The 13953-nt window shown below is 32.8% G+C and overlaps 1 long non-coding RNA gene across 1 annotated transcript in view; it reads right to left on the bottom strand.

Annotated features, from left to right (window-relative positions):
• Positions 1-13953, bottom strand: part of LOC116420609 — a 94561-nt gene that overhangs the window by 3767 nt on the left and 76841 nt on the right. Inside the window, exon 5 of the long non-coding RNA XR_004230975.1 lies at positions 13564-13657. This is a non-coding gene — a long non-coding RNA (uncharacterized LOC116420609). The remainder of the gene's footprint in view (positions 1-13563; positions 13658-13953) is intronic.

Consider the following 13953-nt stretch of genomic DNA (forward strand, 5'->3'; position numbering starts at 1 on the left):
ATCAAGTAGAAAGTATTGCAAGCAGTCAGAAAGAAACAAATATTTAGGACACATAATCAGAATTACCTAGGACTTAGCAAATTCCACTTTAAAAGATAAGGGCCTGTAATATAATATTTCAAAGAGCAAAGTAACTTGGATTGCAGGCAAGAATCAACTATTAAGCAAAATTAAGTATTATCTTTCAGGGAAAAATATGGACATTCAATGAAACAGAAGACTTTCATTTATTTCTGATGAAAAGACCAGAGCTAAACAGAAAAGTTGATCTTCAAATACAGAATTCAAGAAAAGCATAAAAAGGCAAAAAGGAAAGAAAATAGAACTTTCTTTTAAAAGTTAAAAAGCTTACATTCCTATATTGGAACATAACATGTTTAACTCTTGAGATCTGTGTCTCTGTTATGAATATATTTAGAGAGTTTGGGTATAATTTTATTATATTGTGATGATATAAAAAAGAAACTAGAGGAGAAAAGAGAATTCTTCTGGAAGAAGAGGAAAATGGAACTATACTGTGGTAAATTACATCTCATGAAGAGAAAAAAAGACCTATTACAATTGAAGGAAAGAAGGGAAGGGGATAAATATGTGAATCTTACTCTCACCAGATTTGGCTCAAAGAGAGAATATCAGGCATATTTAGCTTCACAGAGAAAGTAGTCTCATCCTATAGAGAAGTAGGAGGGGAAAGGCAAATAAAAGGGAAAATAAAAATAGAAGCAGAAAGATATAAGAAAAGGGGAAGGGGTGTAAAAGGGAAGGGCTATTTGACAGAGGTGGTAGTTAGCAGCAAAATAATAGGGAGGAAGGAAAAGGAGAAAGGAAAGAGAAAAGTAGGATCTGCAGAGAACAAGATGACAGAAATTAAATACCAAATTTGAAATTCTGAAAATAAGAGATTAATAAAATTGAAAGTAAGAAAACTATTGAATCAATAAACAAAAATAGGAGTTGGTTTTATGAAAAATTTAACATTATAGTTAATTTGATTAGAAAAAAGAAAGAAGAAAATCAAACTGATAGCATCAAAAATGAAAAGAGAGAACTTTTTGCCAATGAAAAAGAAATTAGAGCAATAATTAAGAGTTGTTTTGCCCAACTATATATTAATAAATCTGATAATCTAAGCAAAATGAAGGAATACTTACAATATAGATTGCTCAGATTAACAGAGGAAATAAATTAGTTAAATAATACAATTTTAAAACAAAGAAATTTACTAAGCTATTAATCAACTCATAAAGAAAAACTCTCCAGGACCACATGAATTTACATGTGAATTTTACCACACATTTAAAGAACAATTAATTCCAATACTATGCAAACTATTTGGAAAACTAGGAAAAGAAGGAATCCTACAAAATTCCTTTTAGGACACAGATATGGTGCTGATACCTAAACTAGGAAGGGTCAAAACACAAAAATAATATTATAGACCAATGTCCCTAATGAATATTGATGCAAAAATATTAAATAAAATATGAGCAAAAAGATTATAGCCAATAATCCCCAGTATAATACACTATGACCAAGTAGGATTTATACCAGAAATGCAGGGCAGGTTAAATTTCAGGAAAACTATTAGCATAATTGACTATATCAATAACCAAACTAACAAAAATCATATGAATATCTCAATGATTCAGAAAAAGCATTTGACAAGATTTAACACTTATTCCTATTAAAAAACACTAGACAATATAGGAAGAAATGGAGTTTTCCTTAAAATAATTAGTAACATCTATTTATAAAAATCAGCAAGCATTATATGTAATGGGGATAAACTAGAACTATTCCCAAGAACATCAGGCATGAAACAAAGTTGCTCATTGTCACTATTACTACTAAATACTGTGTTAGAAATGTTAGCTTTGACAATAAGAGAAGAAAAAGAGATTAAAGTTATTACAGTAGGTAATGAGTAAATGAAATTATTACTCTTTTCAAATGATATGATGGTCTATTTAATGAATCCTAGAGAATCAACTAAAAAACTCCTAGAAACAATTCATGTTAGCAAAGTTACAGATTCAAAATAAATCTATAAAAATCATTAGCATTTCTATATATTACCAACAAAGTCCAGCAGCAAGAGATACAAAGAGGAATTCCATGTAAAATAACTGTAGATAATACAAAATATTTGGGAGTCTATCTGCAAGGCAAAGTCAGGAAGTAAATGAACAAAATTACCTATCTTTCCTTATAAATAATGTCAGATCTAATCAACTGGAAAAATATCAAATGTTCTTGGGTAGACTGAACTAATATAATAAAAATGACAATGCTACCTAAATTAATCTACTTATTCAGTGCCATACTAATCAAACTCTCAAAAATTATTTTATAGGGCTAGAAAAATAATAACAAAGATCATCTGGAAGAGCAAAAGGTCAAGATTCAAAGGAATTAATGAAAAAAATGCAAGTGAAGGTGGTCTAGCTGTCCCAGACCTAAACCTATATTATAAAGCTGCAGTCATCAAAACCATTTGGTATTGACTAAGAAACAGAGTACTCAATAAGTGGAATAGGTTAGGATCACAGGACAAAATAGTCAATGACTATACTAATGTATTGTTTCACAAAGTCAAAGACCCTACCTTTTGGCATAAGAATTCACTATTTGACAAAAACTACTGGGAAAATTGGAAATTAGTATGGCAGAAACTAGGCATTGAATCCACACCTAACACTGTATACCAAAATAAGGATGGAAATGGGTTCATGATTTAGACATAAAGAGTGGCTTATAATATATAAGCCAATTAGGAGAACAAAGGATAGTTTACCTCTCAGATCTGTGGAGATGAAGGAATTGGTGGCCAAAGAAGAACTGGAGTGCATTATTTAATACAAAATGGATAATTTGGTTATATTAAATTAAAAAGGTTTTGTAACAATAATACTAGTGCAGACAAGCTTAGAAGGGAAGCAATAAACTGGGAAAAAATTTTACATTCAAAGGTTCTGGAGAATTGATTCAAATTTTTAAGAATTCAAGCCATTCTCCAATTGATAGTCAAAGAATATGAACAGACAGTTTTCAGATGAAGAAATTAAAACCATATCTAGTTATATGAAAAGATGCTCTAAATCATTATTGATCAGAGAAATACAATTTAAGAAAATTCTGAGGTTTATCAGTTTGGCTAAGATGACAGGAAAATAAAATGACTAATGTTGGAGGGGATGTGAAAAAACCAGGCACTAATGCATTATTGGAGTTGTGAACCAATTCAACCATTCTGGAGAACAATTTGGACTATGCCCAAAGGGCTAACAAACTGTGCATGCTCTTTGGTCCAGCATTATTGTTATTGTTTGCTTGCATTTTGTTTTTTCTCTCTTTTTTTTTCTTTTTGATCTGATTTTTCTTGTGTAGCATGATAACTGTGAAAATTTGTACAGAACAATTACACATGTTTAACATATATTGGATTACTTGTTGTCTACGGAAGAGGATGGGGGGGAAGGGAGGGAAAATTTTTGAAACAAAAGGTTTTGCAAGAGGGAATGTTGAAAATTATCCATGCATGTTTTGAAATAAAAAGGTTTAATAAAAATAAAATAAAACCATTGATAAAAAAGAAAATTAAGATGCAAATTCTAAATTATTTTTCATTTAGAAAAGATGAATGCTTAAGTTCAAAATGAAGTAATTATTTTGTTCTTATTTTCCTACATTTTCCATTTTTTTTTCATTTTCATATGCTATTTATGGAAAGACTTAAAAGAAAAAGAGCAAAGCAGGGACACAAAATTCTCATGAATGATAAATAAAATACATGAAATTATCAAACAAAAACAATTATATTAAATGTAATTGTAATTTTGTTCCATCCAACTCTGTGGATCAACTAATAACTATCATTGATTTTACGTAAAGAATTCTTGTGTTTTAACTACTTTATCCCAAATTTTCTAAGGATCAGTTTCCTCTGTAGGAACATGTAGAGATGATTATGGATAAGAAAAAAGAATAAAATATTGTGAAAAGTAAAAGATCATTGATTTAGAGTTAGAAGAGGCTTTATAGGTCACAAGTTTAATGTCCCTTTTTGCACATGAGGAGAATAAGGTTTGTAGATATTAAGAATTGCTACAGAATTACTAGTAAATGTACAGAGTGAGATCTGAATGCAAGTCCACCTGAGTTCAAGTTCATTGCTCTACTCTTTCTTTTATGCTGCCTCATAACATGGCAAGTAAAAAGTTAAGTTGTTCTTATTCCATAATCATAACTTTAAGGATCTGAAAACAAGGTTTTGATTAGCAGAAATCTTAAAAAATCTTAAGTGCTCTAGAAATGCTAAAAGATGGCTCAAAGAAGGAAAAATAAAGCAGTTTAACCTGAATGGCCAAATATGATTGAACATCAACAAAAAAATTTTAAAAAAACATGTAACATGCTTTATAAATTCATCACATCAATTGTTGAAGATTTATATTTCTGTAAAAAGAGCATGTATGTCTGTGTATATGTGTGAGAGAGAGAAACAATAAAACACAGAGAAACAGAGAGAGAGAGAGAGAGACATAGAAAGACAGAGACAGAGAGACAAAGAGACAGAGAGAGACAGAGAAAGAAAGAGAGAAAGAGAGAGAGAAAGAGAGAGAGGACCTAGACAATAATGGCAAGTCATTTAACTTCCCTTTCTGAGGCAAATCTCAGTGATTTGTTAACTTGCTCATCAGCACTACTGAATAGAGTTTCCATACTTCAATTTCTCTAAACAAATAGCTCACTAACTTACAGGTCTGAAACATATAGATATTGAAATATGTGTGTGTGTGTGTGTGTGTGTGTGTGTGTGTGTGTGTGCCTTTGGTTTCTAATAATTCTTTATATATTTTTAAAATGAGAATTTTATCAGAAATGCTGGCCGTAAATTTATTTCTGTTTCTAATATTTTTCCTGATATTGATTCCTTCGAATTTTAACCAAGATCTTTTAATATGGTTCACCCAAAAGCAAACAATATCTAGTAAGAGAGAGGTACCAGACTCTAGTAGAAAACTTGGCATCAGGAAACCTGGGTTAGAGTCCTGGATACATGACTTATTAAATATATAAACATGTGCAAGTCACTTAGTTTCTCTAGGCCTTAACTTCCTTGCTTATAAACAGGAACTATTGATATTTCCATTATATAGATCTTAGGGCTGCCATGGGAAAAGGCACATCAAAAATGGGAAAGTACTATATAAATGTGAATTTTTATTATTGCAAGGGACAGTATGGTAGAATAGAAAGAGCATAAAACTTGGAATCTAAAAATTTGGATTCAAATCCTGGTGTTAGTCACCTTATTATTTGATTTTGAATAAGTCAACTAATTAAATTTAAATACATGTTTATTACCTAAAAAGAATAGCATAGTGTCTGACTCATAGTAGATGCATAATATGCTAAAGAATTGCTATGTGGCTAGCACTGTGCTCGAAGAAATAGTGCTCCTTGTCCCTCTGAAGTTTACCACATTTTCAAGCATGTTTTCCTCATTTGTAAAATGGAATTAAAACATTTGTCCTGACTATCTTGGAGATCCTCTGATAATCAAATGAGATCATGAAAGTACTTTGCAAAATATAAAGCTATACCAATGTCATATCTGATGGTACTAAAGCTTTATAGTTCAAGATAATCAGAAACCCAAATACTTTGGGTTTACACTTTTTTTGCTTTTTCTTTCCTTTTTTGCCAGTTCCTTTGCTCTATCTCTTGATGCTACAATGTTTCAGTCCAATTCTTAATAAAATAAAGACAAAAGAAGGTATATAGTGCCTAACTTGGTAGGTATCATTCAGCCCGCTGGTATTCAATAAATATTGATTGATGGTGATAGAGACAGTGTCACTTTCCTTAGGTATGTTGTCTCTCTGCCTGCAGGAAATCATTGGAAGTCCATGTTCTTCAGGACAGTTTCCATGGCAGCAGAAATTAAGTTCTAGCAACCTGGCAATTTCACACATGTCATGGGGCAGCCTCACTACTATCTTTACACCAGGCTCAATTTCTTCTCCTCACAAGGAAGAAGCAGCAGGTAATTCTCAATACAGCTCTACCATCAACCATGGCAGACACTGTATGGATCCTCTCTCTTTCAATAATACCCAGGAATTATAATTAATCCAAAACACACTAAATAAGATATGATGAAAACTCTCCCCTTACAAAATAGAGACTGTGTAGGTTGGAGCTAGAAGGAAAGGAAGGTAAGAAGATTTAAAATGTGATCTTTTGTACAAGGTGATAACCTCAAAAAAAAAAGAGAGGGGGAGGCAGCAGAAGGACCAAAAGCTGCTAACATGGTCACTACAATTCAAACCCTCTGGCAGTGAAGATGAATAAGATTATGCAGCTAAAGTGAAATAATTCCAGATTTATCTAGCATTTTGATTAAATATGGGAACAGATGAGTATGGTAACTAGAAGTTCTTTGAGAGTAATAAAAATCAGGACTCACTTTCAAGCAGTTCTCCAAAGATGCTGTCACTTGGCAGATAAATACAGCTATATTTAAGTGAAAGGTGTGCATAGTGGATGGTGGTATGGATTGGCTACAGGGGGCCCTCAGATGTCACAGGACAAAGCCAAATTGGTAAAATTCTGAAACAGAAAATTTATAAGTGTCTTGTCTAATAGTTCTATTGTTTGCTAGAAACTTCTGGAGGGGCCACATGATAAAGTAAAAAGAGGAGTATATCTGGAGTCAGGAGACGCTGATTTGAACTCTGCCTCTGGTAAAATCTGTGTGACATTTTATAAGGCACTGACTTATGTCAGCATCAGTTTGATTTTTTTTTTATTTGGAAGGCATACTATGCAGGGTTTCTGTGAAGAAAGCTGTTTATAAATCCCAAATTAATATACATTTGTGAGCTGCTATTCCTATTAAAAGTGAGGAATGCTACATTTATCAAAAATAACTTGCAAACATAGTAGAGAATGAATTTCATATTAATTCCTGGGGAGTCATAGCTTATTACTAGTAGTATTAAAAAATAACAGATAAATGTAGATGAAGGGTATCCTAGATGGAATGCTAAGAAAGAAACTAAGAATAATAAACTTTAAATAACAAACTTTTGAAAATATCATTCCATTTTAAATGTTCCAAATATTTAGCAATATCATCTTCAAGAGGAAAAGAGATTTTTAATAACAACATACCTGATCTTAATTTTCTTATACTTTCTTATTTCATGACACATTGATTTCTTTGTTCAACTTTGAAAATTGGGCTACCAAAGGCACTGGAACATATAGTCTCTAATTCTATTTCAACTAATCCAGAGAGAAGAGACATGAAAATGGATAAGGTTGTACCCTGTGATAAATTAGTTTTTGTTAGATAGTATTCCCATTCCTACTATTTTTTGAAAAATGCCCATTATCTAAAATGTTTTATTCTCTTATTATACATACAATATTCTTGTGAAAATGTTAATACCCAAATAGCCTGATCCTTATAAGGGATTGTACCATAATCTCATGATCTGACTAGATGTACCTTTGTTAAATTTAGAGAATGGATTTTGCTTCTATCCCCCAGAGGAGAACCAAAGAATAGCCTATACAGAAACCAGAAAGAAGAATTATCAACATTGTTGTTGTTAATGATGATGATGGTGGTGGTGGTGGATTCAGATGTCTCCGACAGAGCGCAATACAAGTAGCAAGGAAAAGATTACAGAAAAGGCACACATGTAATTTCCTGCCTCTTAAAAATGGACCACAGGTGCACCTAAAGGTAAACGTTACGAAGTTTTCCAGGACTCTTTTTCTCTAACTACCAGGTAATTGGCCTTTGTCATACTTGCCTCTCTCACTTTACTTTCTTCCTTTCTTCCTGACCAGCAGTAATATTCAATGTCATTTATTCTCTTCTTTCTACATTAGAGGCATGATTGTAGCACAAAATACTCTTAGTTCAGGTTTAATGTGGGGATGAAATGAGACATACAGGAATCATCGAACACACACACACACACACACACACACACACACACACACATATATATATATATATATATATATATATATATATATATATATATAATTTACCTAAATACTCAACAAGAATGCAGTGGCACTTATTTTCTACAGATGTTGCCCTTCCTTGTTTCCATGAAAGCTACTGCTAGTCAGGATTTCTCAGGGCTAATCAGAAAATTTTGTTTTCTTTTGGGTAGAATATCTCCATGATATGGGCAAAAGAAGGTGTCAGGTAGATGCTGGTTCTGTCACAAGCTATCTGTCTGTTTTCTATGGATCTCTATACATCTACTTATCTATATGTCTATCTAAATAATCCCAATTTATGTCTTGCCCCTAGACTCAGATGACTGTTGGAGGGAGAGTGAAACTGATGACTTTGCACTTTTACTTAAATCCAGTTCAATTGCAAGTCAAGATGCCATTGGTCCTGATATTATTAGGTCTTTCCAGAAAAAGAATAAACAACAATATGGGAGGAAGAGGAGCTACTACACTGGTTACTCAACCAGCCACTTCTAGTTGGTCAATGCTTCTTCCTTCCTTTCCTCCTTCTCTATGTCCACATGAGAAGTCATCTACTTACATGTGGGTACTATGCCCAAGGGAATATAAATTTTGATAGCTGAAATCTCACAAGATATCTTGGGTTAGGAATTAGATTTTTTTTCTCTGTCCTACTAATTTGTTCTATCATAACAAACTGAATGAATTAACTTTATGTCTCATGCAGTTTCAATTATTATTTGTTGAAATAGAGGTCTTGAAAACCAGACTTTACTAAATCCCATTGGGATTCAAAGTAACTCCTTGTCTGTGGCACAGACTAAATTATTCTGGCTCCCACTGATAGGCCAATAATAATTCCAAGCTATACCTGATCATTGTTTGGGTTTTTGGTGGCTCAGAATAAGTATAAATAGCAATTATTTCTATTCTGTCTAGAAACCTTGAGTGTCTTCTCCCAGTTTGATTTGTTTTTTCTTTAGTAGATAAACTGAGCCACTTTGGCCTTATTTCTTAGTTGCCTTAAGTCACTGAATGGGTGTTGCCTCACACAATCTGAGATCTGCATAAAACCTAAAGTTAGAAAATTCAGTATCTCCTACTGCCATCCTGACCTAAGTCTTGCCATTAGACTCAAATGACCTTGGAGGAGAGAGTAAGAGTGATGACTTTGCACAGCTCCATCTCATTTTAATCCAATCTACTTGCAAGTCAAGACATTACCCTCCATATATCAATAGTCCTCTATGAGAATGAAGGACAAACAACAATTTCTATCTATCTAGGTAGAGATTCTTTTCATTTTCACAGTAATTTAGTCACAGAAATAAAACAGTAGGTTTCAGAGGTATTGAGGTGTTGATGTGTTGGTAAGAGATTAGCACCGTGATTCCTTTACCAAAACAAACAAACCAACAAACCATACTTTCAAAATAATTTTGACTTTAGCATTTTCCTTTCTCTCAGAAATATGTTTCTGAAAGAAGCTAACATGGGCACCTCAATAAATAATAAGGCTCCAAAAGAGAATATCATATACCATATTACCAAACTATATGTATTGAAATTAATATGTATTCTTTCTTCTAAATAGTTATTTCAATAGTTGAAGCAAAAGCCAGTCAGGACATGAAATAATCATCATGATAGAGTCAAAGATGCACTTAATTTGGTATTAGAATGTGGATTTGAATCCCAACACTATCATTTTACCTCCACAATCTTGAGCAAATCCTGTATTTTTTATGCTTTCAATTTCCCTATCTACAAAAGAAGGATAAGAATTAGGTAACATTCCAAGTTCCTTTTTGCTTTAAATTATTATCTTAACAAAGTGGCAATGAGTGTAGGTTAATGGTATATGGAAGAGATGCTACTGTCACCTCTCTGGGCTCATTCATCCAACTCAAACAGGCATTGGTAGATTGTATATTCAGAGGGTGACGTGCTACCCTAAATCCTAAGAGAAATACTATAGATGATAATTACTAACAATGTTGTGCTTCTCATTATCGATCATCCCACAGATTTAATTAATTCATAGAAAGGCAATTAGAAGCAAAGGAACAAAGATTTAGAGACTGAAAGAACTTGTTAGAGCAAGAACAGTGGTTAAAAGTATTCAGGGCAGCAGACCTGAAGACATTGTAGTTACACATATATGTGTGTGTGTATATATATATATATATATATATATATATATATATACATATACATATACATACATATACATATATATATATATATATAATACATTGGGGGAGTAGTAGAGAAACTTAACTTAGTGGTATGAGACACATGCTCTGGGAACACAGGTAGACAAAGCAATTCACAATTCAAGAGTAGTAAGTCCTCAGTATCATTTCTTTCCCTGGAAAGTACACACCAAATTCATCAGGGGAAGCCACTTTTGGTTATGGACAAATCAATATGTATTTAGGCTAAGCTGACTCCCCATAGAACAAATATATAGATATAGTGGATAGGCTGATCTTAATTGTTGCAGAGGATGACTTCTCTTTTGTACAGACCAATTTACTGCAAGGAAGGGTTGGGCAGATTGTAATACTTCAAATTTGGATCATTATAGAATGTGGATGCTGCTAGATTAAAATGGAAATGTCACTCAGCTCTGGACTTGCTCCTATTTGACTGGAATGTCTGCATTGGGCAAATTTACGTGTGATTCTCTGGGCTCATTCTTTGTTACTTATCTGCATCTTCTAACAAACCTACCTTCAAGATTGTCTAGGTATTACAAAAGTCTTTCAATACAGCTTTGACAATTCTTTTTAGCTTAAGTAACCCTATGATCTTCCCGAAATGACAGAACCTCATAGCTTAAAATAGGCAGAAGTCTCCTCCAAGACCTCACTTCTGTGATTTCTCATCTCTTAGACAGGATTTGGAAGAGGTATAGATGTATAGATTCTCCTGTTTGAAAATTTTCTTTGTTTGGTGATGATTTCCCATGCTGAAGAATCTTATTCTAATCTATGGTAAGTTATTACACACTTACATTTCATATATTACTTTTTGATGTTATGGGGGGGGGGGGAAATTGGCTAAGGACAAAGGTCAAAGTTCTTGAGGTGATTTGTGTTCTGAGGCAAGATGATTATCTCTGATTTTTCTCATGCAGTTAAGTTACTCAAAAGCTCAGAAGAACTTTTAACATAAATCATCTTCCACTGCATCCTGGATCTGTGCCAGTTGTCTTGACTTTTGTTTTTCCATTGGAAATCCATTTCTCTGCAAGAGCAAGTTCAGCTGAAACTTTGTGCCAGTCTCACTTAAATCCAATTTATGAGTAAAACAAGACATCTTTGACATGATATAACTTTGTGATATCATTAATCCTCTTCAAAAGTGAGCAGTGAACGACAACATATAGGATACTTCAATTACAACTTTAGATGTCTTGCTCTTGCATTTCATTGAGTTTGGCTTTGCGCTGTAGCAACCTAATCTTTGAAGAAGTGCAAATAATGTATTTACTTATGCTACAAAGATAGGATCAACAGGATCTGGCAACTGATTTAATATGAAAGTGAGAGAAATGGCATACAGAAGATAACTCCAACATATTTTGAATCTAAATTAATTAGAGAACAATGATGTCATCTATAGAAAGAGGGGTAATTGACAAAGGGACAGATTTGAGGAGAATGATGATATCAGTTTGTTAAGTTTAAGGTATAATTAGTCCTTTTAGTTGGAGATAGCCAGAAGATAATTTGATATATCAGCTTAGAGAGAAATCAGGCAATCAGGATTCATTTTAGAGATCTGTGAGTCATTCCAATGAATGTGATAATTATTCCTGGGAATGGAAAAGATGAATTCTTTCTATATAGCACAATAAGTACAAAAAGGTATAAATTATCCCCAAAAATTAATAGCATAGGATTTTTAAAAGCCAGAAATATAAATATAAATGTAAAATAAATCCAGACAATTAGAGTAAAAATAGACTTGAAGTTAACATGTGAAAAAATGATATGCAATTTTAGTATTATTTATAAAAAAATTTCTAGAACCATCTGAGGATCAGCCTCAAAGAGACTTCAGACTCCAATATATTTCCCAAAAGGAAGCTCCTCTATAAGAATTCTGAGAAATGACTGTGCAGCCATTTGATTGAATGTCTTCAGCAATGGAGAAGCTGCTTTCTCTTGAGCAATTCCATTTTATCTTTGAGATATTATATGAATCAAATCTATGAGAAGAATTGATGAGATTTAGCTACATGGAGACAATGTTGGTGGGAGACATTCTGATGGGGGAAGGTGCACTTAAGCATAAATAATGGTACAGAAAAATTTGTAGGGGGGCGGGGAACTGCAAACAAATGATTGATTTGTAGTAAACAGCTCAATTTAGTTAAAGGGCAAGGTTTCCAGAAGTATCATCAAGATTACTTGTCAATGACCAGTAATTCAATACACTCACAACCCACCCTCTCAACATGGTAGACTAATTTTAATAGTTCTAAGCATTTAAAAGATTTCTGTTAAATATGGAAGGAATTCCTCTAATATTATCTTACTTCTAGGTAAAAGTAAAGCAAATCTCATCCTTCTTCCATATTGTGATCCTTGGTATAATGAGAAAAGGGCAGCATTTGAAGCCATGGAATATAGGCTCAATTTTTGAGTAAGTCTTTGTGACTTACTATGTGACCTTGAGTAAATCACATAACATCACTGAACTTTAGTGGATTTTTTCAAATGTAAAAAATGAAAAGATAAGATGAATTAGTTGATTTTTAACCTTTCCAGAACCTACAAATTTATGGTATTTCTTCATTAATAGGGGAAAGGGGAAGGATCATTATTGACAAATTGAAGATAGAATTCTATTGATTAGAGAAAAAATCATAAATATTTGAAAGTATTAAAGAAATATTCAACTTGTTATCAATAATATTGTATAGATTTTCTGTTCCTATTTATATGGGCTTACAAAAGTCCTACAAAGAGCTGAAGTAAAAAATGACAGAGTATCCCAAGAAATTATTTACATGATAATTATGGTTTGATGTAAAAAGAATGTTGAATAATCTCATTGGAATTTTAAAACTCATTTTCAGGTTATAAAATTTGCAACTATCTCAATCTCAAGCTTTTGTTTAAATCAGACTACAATATAAGAAACTTGCTGATGTTAGCATGGCAAAGTATAATAATTTTCAGCACCAAAATCAGCTACACTGTCTTCCCCTCATCATCCCCTTCAATGTGAGTTTTTTTTTGTTGTTGTTCTTGTTTCTCTAAAGAATTAGCTTTGTCTTTAGGTGGCTTTTTTCTCTACTTCTAGAGCTCCAACACATCTATTCCTTTCTCACTTTTTTTCACTCTAAAAACAAAACTATAAGCAGTAATCTTAAAAAGACATTCCTGGGAAAACATAAAGATACACAGAGAAATAACCCAGTATGAACCAGTTTCACAAACAGCTATTCTTTTTGCTTGGGAGATTTCATCTTATAAACTTTCTCCCACTATGAGTCTTTTTACCATCCTGAGACACTTCCAAATATAGCAGCATTACCTGAAAAAGCAGAAGCTGCTCCATGCTGATCCTGACGTAAAATGTATGTTGCTCAATGGTTGTCAAACCAATTATACCTGGGCAGCTGCTAGATCTGAGAATGACAAGGTAAGAAGGATATTCAACCACCTGGGTAAAATAAGTTCTCTCTCATTGAAAGGGACATCTCTTATATTAATTTCTGAATTGCCATAGTAAGACATGAGTTTGTTACTTGATGATTTTATCATTAACTGTAGAAAGCTTTGAAAATTTTTCCTAGCTTGAGGAATTTGTCAGTTCATCAATAGCATTCATTATATGTCTTTTGTGCTCAGTCTTGTCCCAGATATCATTTGGTTTTCTTTTTTTGTGAAAAACATACCCTAGACCAAAACACAAAAGTTCAAC

Source organism: Sarcophilus harrisii, chromosome 1, assembly GCF_902635505.1.
Source record: "Sarcophilus harrisii chromosome 1, mSarHar1.11, whole genome shotgun sequence".
NCBI lineage: Eukaryota > Metazoa > Chordata > Mammalia > Dasyuromorphia > Dasyuridae > Sarcophilus > Sarcophilus harrisii.